Here is a 10683-nt window from a genome sequence, read left to right as displayed (position 1 = left end):
CTTTGAACTTCAAATTTCTATCCACTAATCCCCCCAGATCCCTACCTTCAGTTTCTTGTAGCATAACCCAGCTAATATAATATGCCGATGGAAATCTCATCACGCCAAAGTGCATTACTTTACTCGTCACATTAAACTGATAGATAGCCATTTTCATTTTCCCAAATTGCCAGCCAATTCAAATTATTTTGTAAGTGCTGAATGTCAGTAACATTCCTGATTGCCCTGCCTGTCTTCACATCATCAGCAAACAATTACACATCTGATGTTAGACTCTGCCTGATGTCATAATGTATAGATTGAACAATAATGGGCCAAAGACTGAACCCTGAGGTACACCGCTGTTCACCTTAAATCTGGCAGATTTACACCCATTGTATATCACTTTTTGATATCTGTCTGTCAACCATCCACTGATTCAACTCAAGAGTATACATTCCAATCCTATATCCTCCAGTTTATGCAACACCCTTTGGTGAGGTATCCTATCAAATGCCTCAGAAAAATCCAACGTTATCATTATGTATCCATTCCCTTTATCTAACTAGGCTGTAACATTGTTATAAAATATGAGCAAATTGCTAAAACATGATCCTCCGTTAGTAAATTCATGCTGATCCTTGCAGAGCATAGCTTGTTTGTCTACCCATTTTTGTATGCGAGTTCTTACCAACTTCTCTAAAATCTTCACTACTACACCAGAGACACTGATAAGTCGGTAGTTAGACACATCAGTTTTTGCATCACCCTTGTACAAAGGAATTATCATACACTCCTTCCATTCCTGTGGTATCATTCCTGAGATGAAACTCAAGTTATATAAACATGTGAAAGGCCTAGCCAGTTCTGCTGAACATTCCTTTAGCAAACGGGTTGATATTCCAAAATCCTTCAAGCCATCTTCCTCAATGAAAATACTGTAGCTTACTGTTATGTAATGCAATCCATATTTTTTGAAACAACATATACTGTACTTTTCATGCACACAGAGAATAGTTTATATAATATATCTTATAATAAAAAGTGGAAAAAAAAGCTTATGTGGAGTGTGCAATATCATAACGTCGACCATAACATACATTTTCTAAAACACCTATTTTACACAAGAACGCTTTCCCATTTCAGGTCAGATTTTATTGTTAGCAGAATCCCTTCTCATTGTCCGTTATTGCTTGCTCTGGTTTGTTATCCCAAATTTAAAAAAATGTAAATAGATAATATTTAAGCTATACTGTGCTACAGAAATGATATTCCACCTCAGTAGATGATGCAAAGCTTAAATGGTAATAAAATAAGTGTGTTGTTGAATTCTGTGTTTGAAGTGTCTGTCTTAGTAATCGTCTGCGATCCTGTAACAGGATCGCAGACGATTAAGAAATAGCAAAATCGCATTCCAAGGGAAAGGAGGGTAATCCAATTCAAATCTATGACTTGAAAGTCAAGTAGAAATCTGAAGAGAAGCAGGAAACAGACATGTAACACTCTTGACCAGATTAAAGAGCTGCCTCTCTTTCGCTCATGCCTTTACTCAACCACTATAAACTCACCTTTTACTAGAAAAATGAATTTAGAAGTCCCTTGCATTATAATTCCTGTTAATACTTCTTTAAGACTCCTTTATGTTCAGACTTCGGATTTTTGAGTTAGTCTGCTTCACTATCAATATTATCCAGTTAATTTGATTATGCAGCTGGTGGACCATCCTTTCGCCTAAATCATCAATGAACAAATCTCGATAATGGCCAAGATAAGTGCATGTCATCGAGGTGCAAGACCGTATCTCAAAGCTTCCTGTGAATATATTAAACTATTTAGTACGCTAGCATCATAGACATCGTAGAATAGCGCTAACAGAACAAGTTTTCACAGCAGACAAATTCCAATCACATTATGAGATTATACAGGATGAATTTTCCATGACATAAGAACAGATATAGACATTCCAAATCATCTCATATATCATTCGATAGTTTTTTTATTAATCACATGTTGAATCGCTGCATTCTATCCAATATTATGTCAATGCTATTAATGAATTATTTCTAGTTATTGAGGTATTTTATTTATTAAGTAGTTTTACCGAGTAATATTTCTATTACTGTTCCAATTCCACATAAAAGTAGCTCCTTTTGTCTATCCTGTCGAGTACTATGATAATAGAGTCACCCCCTCCGGTTAACCTCCAGTCAGTTAGCGAATCAGAACTGTATTCCTCGCAAGAAAAAAGCAAAATGCACTGCTGGATATTACTTACTCGATGTCTTTCATTATTAATAAGAGAAGTCGTTTTCCCTGTGCACCGTCCATTATCGGTTCAAAGGAAAAACATTTTTATTACCATAGAAGCAAATAACGCAATTCTCTTACTGAGTTATTGGACTTGGGAATTGTTGTTATTCTCGGAATATTGTGAAACTATCTTCGGTAACCACTCGTCATCTGTTGGTACATAAACAACACCTGCAGTAAAAGATGCAAAAAAGAAAGTGTCTAACGCAATATGGAGTTCCGTAAAATAAAACGAAATACAGATGATGTGCACGAAATACTGTTGCCTACTTTAAAGTGTAATAAAAATGACATCACATAAAACAATGCGATTTTGTTGCAGACGAAACTATCGCTTCAACTTTGTTCGTTTCTTTTCATTTTTTTTTATTCCTGATAACACGTGAGTGATACTACATTATAAAATATCTAGAATATCGAGAATCATATAAAACGTTTGCTTAGTTCCTTATATCGTTTTCTCCAACACATTTCAATCAAAGGCAGGATAAGGTAGTTAAACATAATAAGAGGGATTCTCCACCTCCTCTAGGAAAATCTTTTCCCAAACAAATATGCCAACGAATTAAGCAACATCTCATGAATGAGATTAATATAAACAGCAGTTTTTTTAACATAGAACTCTTCTCACTTTTATATAATTAATGCTATATATATTTAATATTAAATACTATTAAATAAATACCTTTGAAAATTATATACCAGGATGTTAATGTTTGGAAGTATATACATTGGCCATTTTTTTCTGCAAGGTTACCGTTGCCATGGTTACCTTCAATCTAAGTTTGACAGTACTCAACTGTGATCTAGGTTTACGGGGCCTCATTCTTGCTGAAACAAATTTGAAAATTTTAGTAAAAATAATGACCGTCATGCTAAAGATAAAAATATTTAATTTTCCTATTAAGAATTGATGGATTGGAATCTTACGCAATAATTACTTTTCAACTAGGCTGACGATGGTTTAATATCATTAGATGATGTCGACTTGCAGTCCACATCATTAGATGATGTGGACTGAAAGTGATGTCATTGATGCTGTCAATATTTGGGGAGAAACATTCCTTCTATTTTGAAGTGTATGTACTAGTTTAGCATATACACTTCAAAAACAAATGCTTTATTATAATATGCATTCGTATTCCATTATGACTAAAATTTCAATAGCAGCCTCGGATGAAATTACAGCCAAGCGGAGAAAATAATAAATAACAACTTATGCTACTATTCCGAACATTTTTCACTATATCAATCTGTAGGATTTTTTCCTTAAAGAAATAAATATTTTTAATAGATGTCCAAATAAATATTCATACGGTAATTTAACTATTTTTTTAAAAAACAATGCACTGTTTTTATATATAAAAAAAATACCTTTTCAGATATTCGTGAACACAAATATCTGAATACGGTTATTATGCATCTCATTACATAAAAAATACTTTCAAATATGGGCAGATTCATTCCTTAGATGCTCACAATTAAACAGAAACTCAACTTGTTTACCCAAACTGTTTATGAGATTTATATAGATTAAGCGTTGTACGCTTTGTACAATAAAAACAAAAGGTGGCTAAACGATTTTTAGCTGATTGCATATGAAAAAAAAATTCCAACAAACGAAGTTGAACAATGCCAACTGTAGTAAAATATATAACGTACAACTAACTTATGTATTGGAGAATATAAAAATTAATCTTTTAATTGGATTGATATTGCGATGTTGTCACTTAAGCTTCCGGCTAGTCCAGCACTCTTTCTACCAAGAGGTTGGAAATCTTTAGGATCGTGAACACCAAAAATTGCTAACAGCGTTATGTAAGAGAATCAAACTTCATTTGCTCCTTACGCAAACTCTAGAGATTTCCTCCTTCCTAATAACGTTTCACATTTCAAAGGGTCCTGAGGATGAGCAGCTGAACCTTAATGACTTCCTAACCCTCAGGGTGTTTTCTCTGTCCTCAATTTGCCGCCACTGCTCTGGGAAACGAACAAAGTAGTTAGTCTACCCTAGTCGCGAGCCGAGAGAGAGTTCCATGTTCGGTTGTTCCATTATCCCTTCTTTCACATTCATCTCAGACAAGCTAGCAACAAAGCGATCGTTCGTTGTCATGGCTACCGTTGGAGAGTGTGCGCACTAACTTCTAATAGTGGTGCAGAACGGTGCGGAAATTGCAGATTTCGTTACGTTTCTGTCCGTACGTAGGTAGACAAGGCTGAGGTACCTGTGAAACTCGTGCCGTTTTCTGCAGCATCGGCATCACCTGCCGATCCTGAGAACTGTTCGAGAGAGAGAGAGAGATCTGAGACAGGTAAGTAGAAACGTATAATGGTAAATAATTGGCAACCATGAACATTTTACTTCTGTTTATAATTATGTTGTAATGAAGGTCAGAAGATATGCATAGACAATCCGACTCCATTAGCAGTTTTTTTTTATGAAAATATAAATCAGTGTCTGGTAACTGTTTAGAAAATTTTGGTTGACATTTCCATTTCTATATATATTGTAACTGTCAATTGACGACATCGACACGAAGATGATCCATTATAATGAGCCATCTTTGTGTCTTGATAACAACTATGATTGCGCGAATCCTTATTCGGGTCCAGTTTGCTGCATGTTTCTAACTTTGATTTAAAACACGGTAATAATACTGTGTTTTAAATCAGAGTTAGATACCTCAACGTCAGTTTACACTAGCAATGATGACAATGGAGAAAGAAATCCACTCACTATTATTACTTGCATGATTACCAATCTTGTTTTCTCTTAGTCACGTGTTTGATACCAACATGCCATATGGAAGGAACAATCAGAGAGAAAACCTGGAGGCAGAAATTTAAGTCAATATTACAAAGAAAGACTGAAACCTATAGGGCATAATATTAAAATCTGCTACCCTTCGATGGTGTTACACATACGCATATTTGCTACAGATTACAAGATTACTAGAGAAGAAAAGTACAGTAAGTGTTAATGTCTCTAATATATAGACACAAAATAGGACAGACATGCACTTATATTTTCAATAATTACTTCTTTTCTATTGGGTATCATCAGGAGATAGATTTTCCAATAATGTATTTACTACTATCTAACATGCGTCACTTATATGAATGAAGCACGCACGCATGACAGTAAATAGAAATCCATCGTGGATAATGCAAATAAAAAGACAAACAGTAAGGCAGTCGCCAAGTGTGCTAATGAGCGTCATCTATTGTTTGGAGATCAATAGAATAGCGCCAGCGATAAGACACGCCACCTCCTGTAAATGTCGCTTCTCTGCTTATCACCCAAGTACTACATAAATGCTGCTAACGATTGTTGACATTAAGCCAGCGTCTCTTTCACGCTTTTCTATGCATCAAGTCTGATCTTAGTTCAACTAAGCTGATAAAACACCCACACGGTTGTGGTGATAAGAGGATAAAGCGAAATAGTAAAGAAAGGTTTATTTTTATTTACTATTTCGTTATGGAGAAACTCGAAGTATATGTCTCAATTCAATGTACTATTTGAAAAAAAAAAGTATGATGTGTATAATAAATTTTATGACTACTAAAGCCTAGGGAATACAAAAATAAAGTATTCTGTTTATTGTAAAAAAAGAGCACAACTAATTTCATTTTACTTTTGAGGAATTCACTGGTGCATAAAAATAGAAGGAAAGATACAAAGACATACAATAAACGTCAAAAGTATAATCGCTGTTACTGCTTTTAAAATTACTGTTTTCATCTGAATCTACTCGGATCCATTAGTTGTTGAAGGCATGTGCTTGGTGATCTCGCATTCTCCGTAGCTCAATAGCCAAAACAATCTAAGAAGTTCTAGCTGAGATTTACATTTGGATGGACAGGGATGAGCATAACTTCGATAGATTCTACTATCTTCCTCTCAATATCAATCATACCATCGATATAAGAACTTGGATATGTCCCATTTAACTAGACGTCTAGTGAATTGGTTATTGTTAGTATCTTCAGAGTTAAGAACATGACTGAAATGAGCTGAGACCTATGATATGTCTCTAATAAGTTCCTCCATACTTTGTGTTGTGGATTTTCCCGTTTTTGTCCGTAATACATTACAATCACACTAACGGAAATAAACACCAGGATACTTCAATCAGTCCTGTTTGGGTTTTACTGAATACAGTAAGGATCGTAGTTTGGTTAGAACTGTGCATATGATCCTGATTTATATTTCTTGAGAATTTTTGCTAATTCAGCTTGTGACGGTTTGTGCCAACCTAACATGATCTCTTCTGTTTTGGACTACAAGATCTAATGCAGTGTCACAAATTGCTTTGATGTGTTCACTGCAAATTCGTGCATAATAGACTATTCCAAATGATCCGTGACTTTATTAAGAGCTCTTCTATCAGAGACATAAAAATTCCTATTTTACACATTTACATGTGGGTTAGTGCAGGCACAACGTTAAGCATTGTTATAAGTGATTACTGTTACTAATGATTGAAGAGAATTTTGAATTAATTGTGGATTCCAGCTGGTTCCAAATGTTCTGTAGGGACTGAGATCATACCTCTAGGATTACCGGAGTAATTCTGTAACTTTCTGGTTCTAACTTTATGGAATGAGATATCACATGCTGGAGATGGGAATATTTATTTTTGTAGAACTTTTAGAGAGTGGTTACCAAGAGTTGTAGAAAATACATATTATGTTCAACATTACGACGGTATTTTCTTCGTTCTTCTATCACGTACGGCATCGGTTATATCGGTACTTGAATAGGCCAATATTTAATAATAAAAAACAATGTCAACACTTTCACGGTTAAGTAGTATACAAGACAAAATTGCTACGGTACAGATTATTTTTTCACAATATGAAATACCTTTACGAACAATGAACCTCCATATGGATGATTTTATATATTCATACATGAATATCAATTTAAATGTATATAATTTAAATAAATATTTCAATAAAATCAAATATATATTTAGAGTTGTAGAAGACCCTGACGTTAAAAAAGTGAGGAATAATTCATAATATTATGCAATTATCAAAGTTCAGAGTTATTTTCGATTAACCTGTAGTCATCAAGTTGAATGTGTATCTGTTTGAAAACCTGTTGTTCGGCACATTTTCAACATCACAACCAAACATATAGAACCCTTACACCATTAGTTCATATTTCAATTTTGTATTGGAGGTACGTAACCAGAAAGACCGAAATGTCTTAGAAAATCTCCCTCAAAAAGGTTGTTGGCTAGATCACTGTAAAGCAACGGTCGTATTTACTCGAATATAATTAGCATATATCTCGCACCCCAGATTTTACCTTACGAGAGAAGAAGTTTCGCATATACCTCGCACACGAAAAAAGTTTACAACTTTATAGATAATGAATTTGTTATGGCAGTTTCAGATATTTTGGAATTCGATTGAAGAGAATCAACATTTTTCAACTCAACAATCGTCGGCGTGCCTTTGTTGTTGAGTCGCGCGATCTTTTGTTAATGAAAATGAGTTGAGGTTGGATCACGAGATTCGTGAAGAGGAAACGTGTTTCCCTTCGTCGAAGGATATTCCTTTGCTAAAGAATGTCGAAATTTCGCGGATAAAGGGATGAATTTTCATCGCTATGTAATTCAACTTAGGAAGAGCAATAACTATATGTTATCACAAATAGCTAATGCCGATCAAACACTCCTCAATTCCGACATCCCATACCAAACAACAATAACAGAAAAAGGTGAAAAAAGGGTGATAACGTACAAATGGTAGAGAAAAATAGCGATACACCATCATCTTCGCGATTACTGCAGATGCAAGAAAGTTGCCTCCATACGTAATATTCAAAGGAAACAATGCCAAAGGGGAAATTTCCCCTTAGAATTCATGTATGAACTCAAGAAAAAGGGTGGATGGACACTACAATGGCTCAAGATTGGATTAGGACAGTTTGGGGCAAACGGCTAAGGGAGCTTATTTCGACACCCGGCTTTTCTCGTGTGGGATTGTTTCCGAGGACACTTAGGGTTCTGAAGTAGTAAAACTTTCGGATGTGAAGGCCGATGTGGCCATTATTCCTGGTGGCCTTACTTACATCTTGTCTACAGCCCTTGGATGTATCAGTCAACAAACCATTCAAGAACTACGTACGAAAATTCTACACGGAGTGGATGGCGATGATGAAACTGTTTGTTTTAATTTAATTACAGAAGCATTGTCGCTAAAGATTCCAATATATCGCGTGATAAGGTGAGTGGCCGATCGCGTAAATAACGTTCATAATTAAAAATTAAATGCATTCATTTTATAAATAATGTGAGCAACTATAAATTATGATGACGTCGATTAAAATGTTTCCTGAAAAGCTTTAGTTTCCGACAATCCGCGCATATATATCGCACCCGATTTTTTAACTTTAATTTTGGGGAAAAAATGCGAGTTATATTCGAGTAAATACGGTAAATTGTGAGTAAGCGTATTAAAGCGTATTTTTATAGAATATAAAAATGAAAGAAAAAAAAATAAACGAAACTATGAACCAGATTAAAGATGAAAATACTGTTAGTCGGTCTGGTCAAAGCAACGAACTCCATTAACAACTTTCAGAATTCATGTACTGGAGCAACAGGAATCCAACATGGTGATAGGAATTGTTAGAAACGCTAGACTACTGATGGATCCAGGTTTATACGCACAACAACATCACAATATTATATTAAGACTTACAAACTTGTTTGGCTTATGCTTTGACATTTTCAGCGTGAACGTTGAAATAAGCTCAATTAAAATAGTTAGATGATTTTACCGTCCGATGCGAGATAACCACCTACTGTGGTCCTGAAGCAACGGACCCGCGGACGTCATCTTTAAAATATGGTTGAAAAGATGTTAAAGAGAATTAATAAAGGACTTTTAAGATGTTCGTCGCAAGCTGGTTTTGAAATTCATTTTTGAAAAAGCAACTTATCGGCATATTTTTTCGACAGATTGCTTTTTCGAGGTTTCATTATTGTGCAGTTTATTTCGTCTAAATTTATTCCAGGTAAGTCCTGATTGCCGTTATCAGAAGCTAGAAATTGATATGTAAGCAGCTTTAGCCATGAATTGAGTATTCATCGTTCATTTTTTTGTTTGATTGTTTCTGTTTTGCGAGCTTCTCCTGATGGGATTTCAACTACTCATGAAAATACATCTAAAGTGTTACCCTCGTGAAAGAAGAAAAATTGCTGCACGCCACGGTCGATCGATTTGAATGTTTTTATATTTTATTTATTTATTTATTTTTTTTTTAGAAAATTGATTTCATGCGATGGGCGTATCATTGTTTGTTGTCAAGTGTTTGCACTGTTACTTGCTGTTACAATAAGACTGGTTTGATTAACACTAGCTTTATTATTGGGAGCATAAGTGACCTGCGTACGTTTAAATACAGTATAAACAGATCTCAAGCAATAAATTAATGAAGTACGCGAGTAGTGGACACCAAAACAAAATTTTTCGGAACTGTATAAAAGCATTTTAATTGTCATTTAGATAATAAGTCCAAGAAGTGCCAGTGAATAATGTCTATTAAGTATGAGAACTCCTCTAGAAGGTGTTCGAACCTAGTCTTTTAAACTAAAAGGCGTCGTCGTACCTACTCAGCTACAGATATTTACCTGGAGGCTTCTCATCAGTATAAAGTAGGCCAATAGCTTCTTGTATTTCCCTTCGAAATCGTATTTTCCAATAATGGTGGAATGTTGCAATTGGGCAAGTTGATTTCAATGTATATCTTAACGGAGAGACAGAAGATTAGACTACGTCTATTGCGGACAATGTGACATTTACATTCAATTAAGGGAACGACTAATTTAAACATTAAAAAACAACTGCAGAAATCTTACTATTATTAAACGTTTTTTTCATTTCTTCAGGTCAGTTTATAACTGAATATTTTTGACCATTGATTTTGTTCAGGAATTTGAGAGTCACATACGAATTCAAACAGATAAATGACAAACTCATTTTATTCGCCCGAAATAACAAGCACTCTCCGTTTCTTCTACTTAACACTTAGAGTTCAATCAAAAGTTATTGTTTCTATGAATAAGCGAATGGTGGCATCACGTGAGGCAAAATTTTAATATCGGAAAGCAATTCCAAAACACGGTTTCAATTAATGACGCCAGTAAACTTAATCCCTTTTTGATTGTCCAAGGAAATGCAATTCCATATATCGAAGTATTGCAAAAATAGTGAATATTTTGCATTTTCAAACTATTAATCGATTAGTCTGTAAAAAGTAAAAATATTTAGTTTGAAAACTTACGATCCTTGGTATGAATCTTTCAAAATCCCGTTAATGAAATGAAAATAACAAAAATGTTTGGTTAACAGACCGGGGGTCTTTCCTTCCTA

At 34.7% G+C, this 10683-nt stretch overlaps 1 protein-coding gene across 1 annotated transcript in view; it reads left to right on the top strand.

Moving 5' to 3' along the window:
* The first annotated feature begins 4507 nt into the window (after positions 1 to 4507).
* LOC150096236 (uncharacterized) overlaps positions 4508 to 10683 on the top strand; it is a 68142-nt gene continuing 61966 nt past the window's right edge. The window contains exon 1 of the mRNA XM_090409447.1: positions 4508 to 4601. The gene's annotated coding sequence lies outside the window, so the exon portion shown is untranslated. The remainder of the gene's footprint in view (positions 4602 to 10683) is intronic.

This window comes from Typopeltis vanoorti, chromosome 19 (genome assembly GCF_054136105.1).
Source record: "Typopeltis vanoorti isolate ZY-2024b chromosome 19, IOZ_Tvanoo_1.0, whole genome shotgun sequence".
NCBI lineage: Eukaryota > Metazoa > Arthropoda > Arachnida > Uropygi > Thelyphonidae > Typopeltis > Typopeltis vanoorti.
The sequence above is the reverse complement of the archived record's forward strand: the minus strand, read 5'-3'. Positions and strand labels throughout refer to the sequence as shown.